Source organism: Moschus berezovskii, chromosome 8, assembly GCF_049115385.1.
Source record: "Moschus berezovskii isolate FMDL1 chromosome 8, NW_MosBer_1.0, whole genome shotgun sequence".
Classification (NCBI taxonomy): domain Eukaryota; kingdom Metazoa; phylum Chordata; class Mammalia; order Artiodactyla; family Moschidae; genus Moschus; species Moschus berezovskii.
This window is the reverse complement of record NC_142467.1, coordinates 86,978,041-86,995,069: the sequence shown is the minus strand read 5'-3', so window position 1 is coordinate 86,995,069 and position 17,029 is coordinate 86,978,041. Positions and strand designations below refer to the sequence as shown.

Below are 17,029 nucleotides of genomic sequence, written 5' to 3'. Positions count from 1 at the left end.
CCGATGTTCATATCCTGTGCATTACTTCCTGGTGCCTCCCAGTATTGCAGAATGGAGAGAGGGTTTTCTGGGCCCCAGTTTTCTCATCTGTAAAACATGGGAGTTGGACAATGTAATTACTGAGGTCTGTTTCACTTTTAACATCCTATGCTGATATTTCAGGGCTTTCTGTTACAGAGAGTATGACTCATTCTTAGGCGAAACCCCCTTTGGATGTTTTCAGATACCTCAGATCCTGGCTGAGATTTTCAAACAGGATGTTGACAGATATACTTAATATTAATCTTGTCTCCTGTGGTATTTGGATTCCTGCCAATTCTTTGTCACTCAAAACAATGGAGAGCATTATTTTCTCTGTTCTGTTTTCGCATAAGTCTGCTCTATACTGCTTCTCTTCCTAGTCCTGAGCCATGGATTTATATTTAACCAGACCTTTGACTTTTAAAAAAAATCTTTATTTGCTCATTTTTACAACTGTAATACAGATTTCCAAGCCTTTTATAAAATCCACAATAATCTAGGTTTTCTTTAAAACATCATGTAAAATGATGTTACATATTTCTAAAACTGGACAAAAATGATAAGGTAATGTCAGAGGATCACATTGCTAGTTGCCAGGTGAACTAGTAGAGTTAGGGAAGATAAAATTTAAATTCTCTCCATATTACCTATGAATCTGAAATAGATATACACACTTGCAAGTATCAATACTTCTGATTTTGTGGGGATACTTTTTGAGCTCACATAGATTAAAGTGTTTGGAATTCTAAGCTTCATCTCAACTAATGTCTGCATCTTAGATACTACGCCAATTTGTATAAAAGCTAGAAATGTATAGATAGAACTGTCCTTGCTATTTCTACCCTGGGATTAATCTATCTAAAGATTAGGCTTACATAGTAACAAAACAGAACAATGATAACAAAAAATAGCTCCTTGATTATATCAGGACTGTCTAGCTTTTCTTTTGAGATGGTAAGGTTCTAAGACTTATTCTGTCACTTAGAGGCTTTCTCTATTTTCTCTGAAAATGTAATGACATCAGGTAATTGTACAACTAAATTAAGTTGAAAAAAAGAACTTAAAAATCTTCAAATAATAATTATTGTAACCAACATCCTTTATGGTTTGTTTCAGCCCTAGTAATTTACACAGCATCCTTTATTCTCATTCCTGATGATGATCGTCTGTTGAAAACCAGCATTTGTTGAGCTTTCTTCATGCATGACAACGGCACTAGATACTGTGGGAAGACACAATATGCTAAAGATATAATACATGCTCTCAGAGAGCTTATGGTATAGTAAGGAAGCAATGAACCAAAATTGTTAGATAAGCTGAAAGATGATAAATACCATTAAAAGAGCATTAATAAGTGATTAAGGTGAATCTGAAGAGCTGGGCTTTTCACCTTGGATTTGAAGATCTGGAAACATTTTGAAAGGGACAGCAGGAATTACGGGAGGGTGTTCTAGAGAAAAGAAACAGAACCAATATCTTCATGGCTTTTGTCATTTGATCCATTCTTTTTAAATTTACTTCTGCATCCACCCCCTCATGCATATCTCTTACCACAGTTAGCTCACATTTATCATTTAAGAGAGAACAGGGGCTTCATCCATCAAGATTCCTCCTCTATCCAGTCGGTTAAGAGTTCTAATTCAGTTTGACTGAGATAAAGTCTTCCTCGTTTTATTAAATTAATCTCCTGCCACTTATTTTCACAAGTTAGAATCCTCCGTTCCGTTCCGTTCCGTCGCTCAGTCGTGTCCGACTCTTTGCGACCCCATGGACTGTAGCCCACCAGGCTTCTCTGTCCATGGGATTCTCCAGGCAAGAATACTGGAGTGGGTTACCGTTCCCTAGGACTCATCTATGTTACCTTCATCTCCTTCCTTCACCCCCAAATCCAGTTCATCTCCATGTCTAATTCTACTTCCAAAATAATGGTTAAATCTATTTTAGAATAAGAAAAGACATATGTATATACATATGACATAATAGTAACAAATCTAATATCCCTGAAGTGGAGTAAGTAAATGAAGAGGAAAGTAGCAGGGGGTGAGTGTGTAAAGATACACAGGGACTAGATCAAAAGTAATATTTCAACAGTCCAGGTGAGAGGAATCGGTAGTGTGGACCACAAAAATAGAACTGACAATGAAATACTGTTCAACTATAAAAAGGAATGGAATTTTAATGCATGTTGCAACATGTGTGAAGCTTAAAAACATTATATTTAGTGAAATAAGCCAGAAACAGAAGAATAAAACTTATAAGAAGGACCTATAATGGACAGATTCACAAAAAGAGAAAGTTGTATATAGATTACCAGGGACTGAAAGAAAGGGGGAGTAATTATTTAATGGGAACAACATTTTTGTTGAAGATGGTGAAAAAGTTTGAGATATCTATAGTGCTGATAGTTAGACAACATTGTAAATGTGTTAAATGCCACTGAACTGTATACCGACAAATGGTTAGCATGATAAATAGCCCATTATGTGTATTATACTACAATAATTTAAATTTTTTTCCACTGCCCTGTGCAATGTGCAGTTCCCCAACCAGGGATCGAATCCCTGCCCCCTGCATTGGGAGTGCAGAGTCTTAACGACTGGACTACCAAGGAAGTCCCTACAAGAGCTATTGTAAATTAAATCCATTTGCTCCAGTTCTATTTTTGTGGTCCACACTACCGATTCCTCTCACCTGGACTACTGAAATATTACTTTGGATCTAGTCCCTGTGTATCTTTACACACTCACCCCCTGCTACTTTCCTCTTCATTTACTTACTCCACTTCAGGGATATTAGATTTGTTACCATTATGAAAATACATCCAACTGTTTCCCTAAAACATCCCTATATGTGCTATTTTCTTTTGGAGTGCTCATCCTCTTCCTTTCTTTATGCTTGACTGCTACTCATAGTTCACATTTTAGTTGAAATATCGTCTCCTTCTTAGAAGGATTTTGCTGATCTACCTCATCAGAATTTTCTCTACTCCAAAATTTATTTTATGTCATACAATTCCATTTAAATTCTTTGCTGCACTTATCCTAATTTGTGACTTTTTATTTATTTAGCTTGAGTAACAGGGAAGATGGTGGTGTACTGCCTAAGATGGGAGAATACAGGGCAAGGCCATCTTTGCAGCATGGTTAGGTTGAAAGAGAAAATATAAAATTAACCTGCAAACAAAATGAATCTGGACTTAAAGTGAGAGACTTGGAGATACACATTTAGAAATTACTATACTATAGGTGATCTTTAAGGCTATGAGAGTAAATGAGGTAATCTAGGGGAAAACTAAAGATTCATAGGAAGAAGGGCCTCTGGAGCAGCTTTAGGAGGTCTTCAAAGGTTCCATAAAGTAGAATTCAACAAATTAGAGAAGTAACCAATATGGAAGAAGAAAAACCAGGACTCTGTGAATTGACATAAGCCAAGAGTGGGAGGGAGGTGCGGAAGGGAAGACACTGTAGTTGTTTACTTTGGAATAAGAGTGGGGAAATGGCACCAAGTGATGAGGAGTCAAAGGCAGCTTCTGCAGAGATGTGAGATACCAGCATGTTCCTATGCAGACAGGAGCGAGTTGGTAAAGAGGAGCGTATGATGCAAGTGTGAGATAGGGTAAGTAAGTGATGTACCTAAAAAGGTGAGAACCACGGGGTCTGGAGCACTAGGAGGATGGCACCTTGAATGAGAGGAGCGACACTTTCTCCACTGCTGACAGAAGGCAACCAGAAGAACACAGGTGACAATACGAAGCCAGAAGTTAGATTTGCTTGGTAGTGGAAAGGTGAGCATCTCCATTTGATGACCTGTGTATACTCAGTGAATTACAGGTGAGGTCATCAGCTGGGTGTAAGTGTGGAGGAGGGAAGAAAGTTTGAGAAGAGACAGGAGGGACAGAGCACTTGTCTTGGAAAGGGAGAAAGCTACCTACTGAGAAGAGATCATAGCTGTTCTGCTGGGAAAAGTTAAATGCTCATCTGAGATCTGTAATCACACAAAGTGAAACCACAATCAGGCAGGCTTATTATTTTGTCAGCAGATGTGAAGAACAGAGATAGAGGACTTCTACCAGATATTTTGTCAGGTGATAAAGGGAGCGAATATGAATAGATAAAAAGAGACTTAAGAAATAAATCTGGGAAGATATCCTGAGGCCAGTTCATGGAGGACTCTCAATGTTGGGTTAAGAAATATGACCTTTATTTTACAGACAATGAGAAGCCTTTGAACTATTTCTCACTATGAAAGTGACATCACCTAAATTATACTCCTGTATAACTTTACTGTAAAGCACTGAGATGGTTAACAACAGCAACAACAAACAACCCAATATGACCACTTGTGAAGGATCAGGATTAGATAATCAAGATCTAAATGAAAGTAAGCAACAGTTGACTTGAACCAGACCACTGAAGGTTAAATTCTTAAGAGATCTTGGTGTCTTTGGGAACCAAACCAACTGGATGGGAATATCAGGCTACAGGGGAGGGAATCCTACAGGCTGAACTGGGATGAGGCAGGATATTACTTAAAGTACTTGGCAACAGCTGTACATCAAGGGACATATTGATTAAGCACAGAATGAGTGAGAACCCAAGAGTCACCTTGCATATTGGAACCAAATAAATAATCATAAAGCTTTTGGTCATTGATAGGGCCAGAGGAGGTTAGGGGAGTGTTCAGGAAGTAGTATGCATGATGGGCGGTGTTAGAGTGCCTCAAGTCATTGACTGGCCAATACAAGGATGCTGGGTGGTGGCCTAAAGTGCTAAGTAGGACAGGGAGGCCAGCCAATTTATTGTATAGATCAGAAAGGACTTTGGAACTAATATTCAGTTCAGTTTTATAGGACGGACCATTTTAATGTTAATGTTTGAATATGAACCCTGAGTGCTAGTTTTTATGTCATCTAAATACATGTGTTTACCATCAGCATATGTTGAAAAGGTGAAAAGTCATAAAATAACATAGTTGGAGATAAATCAATATCCGCTTGTTAAAATATGGTATAGAGGGATCAGAAGTATTTTTTTAAAGGAACAATTCTTCTTATTCAAAAACATTTTTTTATTTATGGCATGTGGGATTTTAGTTCCACAACCATGGATTGAATCCATGCTCCCTGCAGTGGAAGTGTGGACTCTTAACCACTGGACCACCAGGGAAGTCTCCTGGTAATACTTGAAATCAGTCCTGGGATGTGATAATCTACCAGGGAGCCAGGAACTGTGCTAGTGGTCCTACAAATATTACTGGCAATCTGAAAGTACAATCTGTTTCCTGGTAAATCTGCCACTCAGGTTGGTTTTAAATTTTTAATTTTATAAGCAAACTTTTTCCAGTGCCTAGCAGTGCATAGCCATATTAAGCAACAGAGCACGAGGACAGAATTCCATTAAGTTTTATTCAGTGTCCATCCATCCAAAATTTTATGACCATCAAGTATCAGACACTGTGTAGGCTGTAGATACAAAGAAAAAACAAAATGCATTTCTGTTTCTCTTCAGGGAGCCCCTGGGCCTATTAGTAAAGAAAGATAAAGAGAAATTTATATAGTAGATATTATGATATGGTGTGCACAAAATTTATGGGTGCATAATTCATGGAAAGGTTAGTGAGTGGGTAAGGAGATGGTAGTGGTGATAGAAGTGGTCCCAAAACACTTTCTGAAGAAGGATCAAAAGACAAGAAGGGGACAGGGTCAGGAGAGGGGTAAAGGTTAAAGTATCTTAGGAAGAGGAAATATCTAGTGCAAACCCTTCATGAAATGAGCAGAGCGGCACTTTGGGGGAAATTTTAGTAGTTCTGCATGGCTATAACATTTCAGTTAGGTTTGGACCTCATTTGTTTCATGCGGATTTTTCTTCTGTAGTATAATCTTTATATATTATGTTTGTAATTCTCCCTTGATTTGAAATTCAATCAGTATTTTGTTTTTACTTTTGCTTAATATTCATAAGCAATGTGTTTAATATAATGGATGTATGTAATAAATTCAGAAATAATAAAATTTCACTAAAATAGAAATATATGTGTGAAATCAGTCATTTAAAAAGGATAAGAATATTAATTTATTGCCTTAAATTAAGCAATAAGAAAGTTGATGTAAGTGATGCAATAAAAGACTAGTAAGTCTTTTATTTTCTTTGGGAGTGTTTTTAAAGCCGGACCAAAGACTTTTTATGTAATATTAATTAGAATGATCATCAGCATATGCTGATGATGAAGGAAAAAAGAAAACTTCAAGCAGTTTCCATTTCCTTAGAAATTTCCTTAGAAATGCCTTAGAAATTTCCTTAAGAATTTATTCTGAAGTGAATTTTTAGATTCTTGATGCTGCTTTATTGACAAAGAAATTAAGGTACTTAGTTTTGTTTGCCAATATTCCATATATACATCTTTGTTTAGAACCCACAGTTTGTGCTAAATAAATTACTTCCCTTTGGCTTTAGATCAGAAGCAACCCCAAAAGGACAGCTTTTCTCAAATTTAATTACTGGCTCTTGGGACTTACACGGAAAATTATGGTTGTAAAAAAGAAAAGATTAGCCACTTGCATCTGAGAACGTTTATAGCATTTAGATGGATTATGCAAAGTCTGCTTCTAATATTTTTTCTTCTGATGATACGATTTTTAAAGATAAGCACTGATTCTTACTTTCAGAGTAGTCAGCTCTATATTTCCCTCATGGTCTCCCAACATTTCTCTTGGATTTGTGGTATTAATTATATTCCACTATCGCCAAAGAATAGATGCTTTTGAACTGTGGTGTTGGAGAAGACTCTTGAGAGTCCCTTGTACTGCAAGGAGATCCAACCAGTCTATCCTAAAGGAGATCAATCCTGGGTGTTCATTGGAAGGACTGATGCTAAAGCTGAAGCTCCAATACTTTGGCCACCTCATGCAAAGAATTGACTCACTGGAAAAGAGTCTGATGCTTGGAGGTATTGGGGGCAGGAGGAGAAGGGGACGACAGAGGATGAGATGGCTGGATGGCATCACCGACTCTGTGGACATGAGTTTGAGTGAACTCCAGGAGTTGGTGATGGACAGGGAGGCCTGGCGTGCTGTGATTCATGGGGTCGCAAAGAGTCGAACATGACTGAGTGACTGAACTGAACTGAACTGAAGCTTCATTTCTAAAATTCCAAGACTCTTATCTGCTAAGATCCACAAATAACATTAGGTAAATATGCCATTTCCACTCTGTCATGCAGTCCTATTTGAACTATAAGTATTCTGAAAATACATTTAGGATTCCTTAGTACGGTCCTGGTTTCAAACATTTTGGGATATGAATGTAAATTTTTATTTTAATAAATGTTTTGATTTTTAGTTCTGATAACACAATTGCTATAAATATAAGACATTAAAACTTTGAAATGAGAAGCATTCTGCTTTTAAAATTCCAGGTAATCTTTTAAAAAGGTTATATATGAATTAGTTAGCATTATGTATAACTACAAATAAAAATGAATAGTGTCTGGTTGTGGCATACATTACAAAAAGTAAAAGCACATTGAAATTAACTATCTTTTGTCAGAAATTTAGTTAGCTACATAGCATAAGATGAGAGGCCTTAGCACTCATCTTGGGCTAGAAAAATCTACTCACCCTAAAGAGCTATCAAAAGTGTTGCTCTGGCTTGAAAAGGGACTATGTTAAATAGCTGAAGTCAGAATCCTGTCATAGACAGTTCAGTGTGATAAAAATTTTGCTATTCGATAACCTAATAAATATTAAAAAATAAATTAGATCATGGCATCTGGCTCCATCAATTCATGGCAAGTAGAAGGGGAAAAGGAGGAAGCAGTGACAGATTTCCTCTTCTTGGGCTTTAAAATCACTGCAGACTGTGATTGCAGCCATTAAATCAGAAGACGATTGCTTCTTGGCAGGGAAGCTATGACAAACCTAGACAATGTGTTGAAAAGCAGAGACATTTTTCTGCCGACAAAGGTCCATATAGTCAAGGCTACGGTCTTCCCAGTGGCCACATGCTATGGTGAGAGCTAGACCATAAAGAAGGCAGAGCGCCAAAGAATTGATGCCTTCAAACTGTGTTGCTGGAGAAGATTCCTGAAAGTCCCTTGGACTGGAAGGAGATCAAACTAGTCAATCTTAAGGGAAATCAACCCTGAAGACTGATGCTGAAGCTCCAGTATTTTGGTCATCTGAAGCAAATAGCTGACTCATTGGAAAAGTCCCTGAAGCTGGGAAAGATTGAGGGCAGAAGGAAAAGAGGGCATAAGAGGATGAGATGGCTGGATAGCCTCACCAATGCAATGGACATGAACTTTGGCAAACTTTGGAAGATGGTAAGAGACAGGGAGGCCTGGACGCTGCAGTCCATGGGGTCTCAAAGTGTTGGACATGACTGGGTAACTGAACAACAACCTTATAAATTTAGGATCTTTTAGTTGCTATAGAATGCAATAAGTTTTATCCTATTGACCCGAGTCTTGTAATGCTTGTTCTGCCTTTGAGGACTTCTAAGAATTCTTGGGGTCGTTGCAGAGAGTCGGACACGACTGAGAGACTGAACTGAACTGAAGAATTCGTATTGTCATCCATGCATGGAGCATACATGCATCTCTCCACCATCTCTCCTGCGTCCTTTTATTTCCTTGACCTCAGAGATTCACCTCAGAGTTATAATTGATCACTTCCTGAAGATACAAATTCTGTTTGTGGCTGAGAGCATTTCTCTTTTCTGTTTGACAAGTTCTATTCAGAATTCCCTGAAACAGGAGGAGGGCTCCTTCTTTATTCACTAGAAATTGCTCAGAAAAAAGGGGGGGCTTTTGTAAAATGCTGAGGCTGTCATCTTTGTGGGGCAGATGTTCTAACAGTGTGCCCAGGTTGAAATGACAGCTTGTCACGGCAGGACTTCAGGTCTTAGTGGAAAAACACAGTGACATTCTCTGATCATTTCTGGGATTAAGGAAAGCATCTGCAGAAGAGCAGTGATGTTTTCATATCTTGTAGGCACTGATTAGTATGCCAGCATGATGAACACTCTTCTGGATCCAATCCATATTAAACAAATCAGGAATAATGTTGTTCCTCTTTCTTTACCTCTTTGTTTCCTCTTAGTTCTATGTTCTTTGTCCAGTATCAAATTGTGGCTTTATTTGATTGGAAAAAATTAAAGGTGTAATAAGGTAATAATCTGTTCCAAGGCAGTATATCTTTAAAAACAAATATTCTTCCAGACTACTACATTGCATGTAGGTATCTAATATATGCATAAGAGCATAAACCTAACACAGTCCCACTAACCAGAAAGAAATCCCATGTCTTCAAACAGAAGTTTTCCACCTGTCTGGTATGGTCTGGTCCTATGCATCCTTTCGAAATTTGATTTGATGAGTTTAAGCTCCCCTCACACCCTTCATTCCTCCAAATTTATACATATGACTGATGTAGCCAGCCTGTAACTTCACCCTCCTATCACGAAACATTGAGTCATTAAATAAAATAGCATTGTGATTTCTGGGGAATACAGGAGAGAACATTGGCACCAAGAATGTTATAGCAGGAACAGTTGAACCAGTATCTATAGCTGACTGACAATTGTTTGCAGCCTCAAGCTCTCCAATTCATCTTGCGTTGACAAATCTCCATCTGCTTTGTTTGACAGAGGAGTGCTCAAAATTTCTCTGTACATTTCTCATTTCTTGGAAGGACGTATCTTCCTTCTCCGCTCTGGTCTGGGTTTTCTTTCTTTCTTTTTTTTTTTTTAAGCAGTATTTCCAAAACAGCACATTCTCTCCTGGTGATCATAACAGTTTCCAGGGTTAACTAGGAAACGTTTGAAATTGATCAAGCTCTATTCCCATGTGCCTTGTCTGACATTTAGCTGGTGCTTGCCCTTTCATCCAAACTCTGGATACAGGAGCCAGGAGACTTAAAAAAAAAAAATAATAATAAAGCTATTCCTAAGGGATGGACAGAAGGAAGGGAGCACCATTTCCTGATAATAGTATAATTCCAAAATTAGTCTCAGAAACAAAGGAGGGAGGGGGCCTTGACATCATTAAATTCCCACAGCTGGTATAGCTAGCAAATACTGGCTCTCACCCAAAAATTTCAGAATGGATCTTCTTACCCTTTGTTAACTATAAAATAAATAGATTTCCAGACTTTTTGCAAGGAAGGGCTTGAATATGCAGTTTGAAAATGATAGGGAGAGAAAGAAGAGAAATTTTGTACTTTCCTCACAAGATAAAACTGATCTTCAGTTCATGGCTATCTTCGCCAAGTTTATGAACTTTACCTAAAATAGATTAAAGGGGACAGTGAGAGGTTTGTTGTTTTGTTTTAGTCTTCTGTCCAGAAACTTTTTGCATCTTCTCTCTGGTAATATCCTCTAGCCCTTGACCTTTGCCACATGACCCAGATGTGGCCTCTGATAAAATCCTGTTGTCTTAGGCGCAGCAGGTGAGGCATGAATAAGAATATGGTACAGCTATAGTCAATCCCACGTCTTCCTTGAGATTTCTGTATCGAGTCTGGGAGAAATAAGTTGTATTCCCTTTGTCATCAGTTACTTGCTTAGTTGTGTCCAACTCTGCCCCTCCATGGACTGTCGCCCGCCAGGCTCCTCTGTCCTTGGGATTTCCCAGACAAGAATACTGGAATGGGTTGCCATTCCCTCCTCCAGGGGATCTTCGCGACCCAGGGATTGAACTCAGGTCTCCTGTGTTGGCAGGAGAGTTCTTTACCACTAAATGAGGAAGACCTCTGTTCCCTTTAGTTCAGTACAAATTAAGGTTTTTGGTTGTAAGTATCATAAGCCTAAGCAGACTACTTTAAGCAAAAAAGAAGTTTATAGGAAGGATATGAGAAAGCTCTCAAGTTTTGAAGGAATGCTTAACAACCCAACCTTGTGAAGTTTGTCAGATATCAGAAGTTCAGAGACAATGTCTTCAGGGGGCAGGGCCAGCCCTACAGGATGAATTAGCTCTAGCTTTTTTCTGCCCTTCTTCATTCAACTCAGCTCAAGATTCACGTTCCTGAAAAAACGAATGTGATTGGCTCAGTTTGTCACAGCCCTTTTCCTGGGTCAAGTAGGAAAGGGACAGTGTGATTGACAGTCCCAACAGACCACAGAGAACAGGAGGGGCATAGTTACCCAAAGGAAAACCACGTTTCTGTTACTAAAAGAAAGGGATGTTGTTCTGAGCAGGCAGAAACTGATGTTCACTAAAGACTGACAAGTCAAGACAGCCAGAGGATCTTTCCTGATCTGTGCCTGCAAGAGGTCAGATGGGGTCAAAGAAGAGTCCAGAAACTCTGTGCTCAGTCTCACTGCCAGCCTTAGCAGCTCATAAATTTCTTTTGTGCTTAAACTAGTTTCATTTTGGTTTCTGTCACTTGCAACCAACAAACTCCTGAGTGATGCCTAGTTTTCACATGGGTTATTTTTAGGCCTATGGGTCTCTACAATGTCCTTTTGAAAATTAGAACCACTCCAGATTTGTACAAATGTAATAAGAAAGATTTTTAGGGATCTTTATGCAATAAGATCTCTAAGCTTTTCAGGGACTCCTAGGAAGTTGTTTATCCTTGAGGGAACTTCTGAAATCAATGAGAAGGCTTTGGCTTTGGGGTTCTATTCCAGGAAGTGGCTCCGTTTCAGGAAGAATTCAGTGGACAAAGGAAGAGGCAACCTGACAGGTAATCTCTAAATGAGACAAGGGATTATAAAGATAAATATAAGCTATTTCCATGAGGTAGATGCAAAAACTCCTGAGGAACTTGCTACACTTAGAAAGCACACCTTGATGTTATTATTCCTATTCTCTCATGGTCCCTTGCTGTTAATTTCTGGTGGCTGTTGGTCTAGATGTAAAATACCCTACCATGGAATAGCTTCTTTAAGGATCCGGTAGGAGTGCTTAAAAGAAAGTGTCTTTCTGCAAATATAGGGATAATTATGTGGGTGAGGAAATCGCCACCTTTTGTTTCCCTGAGTTCTTGTCCCTTTCCAGCAAGGCAGCAATACCCTTGGCAACAGTAGGGATGTGAAGGCTGCCTGTTTGTGTTTTGACCAAATACCAAACCAAGCTTCACACAGTCTGATGCCATGGGTGGTGAGCAGAGCTTATAACAAAGTCCCAATAGTCAAACTGTGAGAACCCAGAGTCTTCCTCCTTGTTATCGTCAGGAAATTCTAGGTAGACCAGTAAATAAAAATCTGTGTTCAGTGGTGAAAGAAGTGTGTGCAGAACTGTTGGTTGAGTAATTGATTCCTAGTTTGAGGAACACCAGCCTTTCAGAGAGTTGAGAGACATAGAAGAGGAGAAGGATGGCATTGTTTAAAAAACTAGACACTATTTAAGACTAGTCTTACTCCAATAAATAGTAACATGACTGGCTCTCTAAAAGCTTGGAATTCTACCAAGGCAAGATTTTATTTAGGCCAAAAGCATTCTCATTAAAACATACTTATACTTGACAGGGTGTTACATCTTTGCAAGGATTGTTTTAATCACTATTTTTTTCTAACTGAGATAAAATTCTCATAACATAAAGTTCACCATGCTAACCATTTTCAAGTGTACAATTCCATGGCCCTCCTATGTTGACAGTGTTGTGCAAGCATTGTCACTACCTTATTCCAGAACATTTTTATCACCCTCAAATCCCATTTTTCTTAACATCTAGTTGCAATAGGAGTTTTTCTCCCAAGAAGTTTTGGAAAAGGAGTAATAAAAAGGAGCAGGGATTTGGGTTGTGTGCCTGGGGATGGACATCATGATAAAAGATACTCTTTAGAATGCTGGTTAGAGTTGGCTCTGGGGCTTTGTGAAAGAGATGTATCTCCTGGCTTTCATCATGGTATAGGACAGCAAGTCCTGTTCTTAAAACTAATGAGATAAAAGTAATTTTATGTCACTGAGAAGTCAATCCTGTGACTAGCCTCCCTCAAAAGTGTCTGGCTCTGTCGAGACCCTGAGTCCTCGATAAGCTTGCCCTGGGATGTACCTGTACTACCTGGGAGTGTCATCGTCTTCTTGTTTGACGTGTTCTTTCTTTCTTTATTAATTTTCATTGCAGTATAGTTGCCTTACAATGCTGTGTTAGTTTCTACAGTACAGCAAAGTGCATCAGTGATACGTGTGCATATACCCCCTCTCTTTTTTCATTTATTTCCCATTAGGACAACACAGAGCACTGAGTAGGGTTCCCTGAGCTATACAGCAGGTTCTCAGTTTTATACATAGCTTTATTCATAGTGTATATATGTCAATCCAAATATCCCAATTCATCCTACCAGCCTCACACTTCCTCCTTGGGGTCCATATATTTGTTCTTCAAGTCTGTGTCTCTATTTCTGTTTTGCAAATAAGATCATCTATACCAATTTTCTAGATTCCACATATATGCATTAATATGTGATGTTTGGTTTGGGGGAGTGTCTTCTTAATGAGAGTAAAGCCAAGAAATGACTTAAAGTTGACACGGCTTTCAGTGGGACATTGGGAACTTGCCTGTGGGATAGAGACATACATTATTTGATATACCAGCTGTGCATATTAAGAGAAAAAGAATTAATAGGGGAAAAAAAAATCCAGAGGAGTGCATTCCCTTTAGTGTGCTAGCTTGAAATCTACAAACCAGGTCCAGAATGTTCTGGTCAAGGATTCAAGCTTTCATCATAGCAGGTGACTTGATACTTAGGTGCCAGGACTCAACTCACTCAGGTCCTTTTACAAAGTAATTTTCTGCTCCAAAACCAAAGGAAGCAGATTGTTTTGAAATCTAGCCTTAGATTCCTGCATACTAATGTTTACCAAAAGATAGACTCAAGCTTTGAATGGGTACAATAGGCGTTTCACTGAATTCTGTGAGTAAATTAAACTGTAAGCACTTCAGGTGCCGGCTGTGGAAAAGAGGCAAGGAATCAGCCCTGGGCTGTGATTATTTGCACAAAGTAAAAATCAACAAACAACACTCAGACTATAAGTAAGTTTCCTGCTGTGCCAGTTTTATAATAAAGGTGTTTTTCTTTTCAGTTGAACTTTCCATTGACTTAAATCATTTATTTCCTTGGAGGTTATTTAAGTATGAAACCAGTGAAATCATTTTTATGTGTTTACGTGTTTTTAAAAAAAAGTTTGGTATCTCACTGCTCCATCAATTTGAACATGCTTAAAAGTATCCCTAGTATTCTAGGGCATTCCTCTGATCAGAAGAGTTGAATGGCAACCTTTTATATAGTCTTACTTAGAAAATGAAAACTGAAAAATTGTGCACATTTGCATAGAAAGAGGTTCTAATTTATTTGAATCTATCTCATTAATCTGCTCATTATAACTGTAGGCACTGGCTTGTAACTATAGCAGAGAAGTTCAGTTCAGTTCAGTTGCTCAGTCGTGTCCGACTCTCTGTGACCCCATGAATCACAGCACGCCAGGCCTCCCTGTCCATCACCAACTCCCAGAGTTCACTCAAACTCATGTCCATTGAGTCGGTGATGCCATCCAGCCATCTCATTCTCTGTCGTCCCCTTCTCCTCCCGCCCCCAATCCCTCCCAGCATCAGAGTCTTTTCTAGTGAGTCAACTCGTCACATGAGGTGGCCAAAGTATTGGGAGTTTCAGCCTTAGCATCAGTCCTTCCAATGAGCTTTGTGTTAATCCAGATAACATGTAATTTAGAATCAACCCTTCTTCCCCTCTTGCAATTTCACTTGTTACCATAAAACTGAACTTCAGAATTGGCAACTACGATGTCACATGATGGAGGCTGTAAGGGGTCTCCTTTCCCAAAGTGGTTCACTCTATTATGGAGTCTGAAGTTTTACCATTGGACATTAATTTCTTGGATCATGAAGGTCTCTTGTTCATCAAGAAGAATCCACTTAAAAAGTGCAAATCGTCATGGATGGGTGATTTTTTTAAGCACTTAATGATATTTTAGCTTGATCACGAGCTGAGAGTAGGTTGGATATGTTTCTTTCCTGCAACAGGCTAGCCCTTCCTGTAAGACAGTGTCCCAGTGTCTTCTCCCAGTCCAGCCCTGTACTTCTGGGATCCACCAGTCACAACATCCTGCTATCCCACCTTTAGTTCCTTCTGCCCCTTCATCCAGAGAAGGCAATGGCAAGCAACTCCAGTACTCTTGACTGGAAAATCCCATGGATGGAGGAGCCTGGTGGGCTGCAGTCCATGGGGTCGCTAGGGGTCGGACACGACTGAGCTACTTCACTTTCACTTTTCACTTTCACACATTGGAGAAGGAAATGGCAACCCACTCCAGTGTTCTTGCCTAGAGAATCCCAGGGATGGGGGAGTCTGGTGGGTTTCCGTCTATGGGGTCACACAGAGTTGAACACGACTGAAGTGACTTAGCAGCAGCAGCCCCTTCATCCAATGGCTAGTGCATAACTAAGCTTGTCCAACCATACTTCCCCACCTCCAGCTACAAAGATAGACTCATGGGCTCAAATAAGCACCCAACCCAAGCCAGGATATGGTCCCTACTCCTACTTTTCCTAACTAAAGCTGGTGGGAAAATATTTTTTCTTCTCTGGAGAAGAAATAAGTAGGGCAGCCCTTGGTTGCTTGTGGCCGTGTTTTCAGTGTCTCCTGACATCCCTCTTGAGAAAATGAAAGTCTCACTGCAGAGAGAAGCAGACACAGGGTGCTCTGATGGGATTGGAGTCCCTGAATCTATGACACTCTAAGGCTGAGCGTGCCCTTTCTTAGTTTGTTTGTGCTTGTGCCAATAAATCACCCTTTCTTATAATTACCCAATCATAAGCTATTATGATTGAGGGTATCTGTCATTTGCAAACAGAGGTCTGAAAACCAAAAACAAACATTTTATTAAAGGACACAAGCAGGGAAGGAGTGGTGTTCTGGTCAAGGAATGTGTGTGGGAGGTGGGTCAACCCTAATTGTTCGTGGTTAAATGGGAGCCATTGTGTGTTAAAGTTACCTACATCTTTTCAGACTTTACTTTCAAATCAGTTGAGAGGTAGGGCAAGGTGACCAAAGTCTCTGAGAATAAGAGATTCTGTTACTCTGGGGCCACAAGAGCCTTGATAATAATTTCCTGGGCTGTTGAACACAGGGTTAGGCTGTTTGGAACCCATAGGAGAGTAAGACTGTGCAAATATTCGGTTTAAGAGCTTCAGGCTGTATGTCTCTCTACTGACCCAGTTTCTCCAACAAATAAGAGGAGCAATACATAGGTTCTATAGGGAGTCAGTACTTTCATCCATAATTAACTTTGGAATACTTGACTTAATTTAAATGTATATCTGTTCATAATACTTTAGGTTTTTTGTTTTATTCCTGCACAGGTAATTTCCCCCTGCTTTAGACAGAAATACAGAGACAAAAGTGGACAAAGAAGCAAAGGTTGAGTTTAATGTTTTCTAACATCCCCCACAATTGTTACAGTCCTGGCAATCCAGGAGTATCCTAATTTTGACCTATCAAAATATCAAAGGGACAAAATAATCCTTAGATAGCAAAGGACATTTTTTTTTGTCAAAATAAGAGTAACAAGAATCAGATAACTTGCAATAAAATATTTTTTCCACTAGATTCAAAGTACAGTTGAGAAACTGAGAACTTCTCTCAGATGAGCAGGAAAATTTTCTCCAGCATCCTGTGCAATCATTGTCAGCTTCCTATCATGCAGCTGATTTGAAATCTGTCTGTGATGCCTTAGAATAAAGACTTTTAAATGGATAATATTCTCTAATGGGTTTTACTCATTTAGGTTTCATGGTGGTAAAGCAAATTAAGCTATATTGTTCTGTGGAAAGAGAAAACCATGTGTTTCAAGGTGATTGTGTCACATGCCATTTCCATTTCTAGGGAAAGTGCTATTCAAAACTGAAAATTAAAACCAAACTCATATTAAATGCTTTCCCATACAGTCAGGATGCTGGGAGTGTCTCACTTTCTACAGCCACCACATCCCCTCTTCCTCCTCCTCCACTGTTTCCACGCTCCTCCTCTTTTTCCATAATTATTTATGAGTA

The 17,029-nt window shown here is 39.2% G+C and overlaps 1 protein-coding gene across 1 annotated transcript in view; it reads right to left on the bottom strand.

The window, feature by feature from the left end:
• The window catches only part of CCDC192 (coiled-coil domain containing 192), a 223,939-nt gene that overhangs the window by 50,487 nt on the left and 156,423 nt on the right, over window positions 1-17,029 (bottom strand). The window lies entirely within an intron of this gene.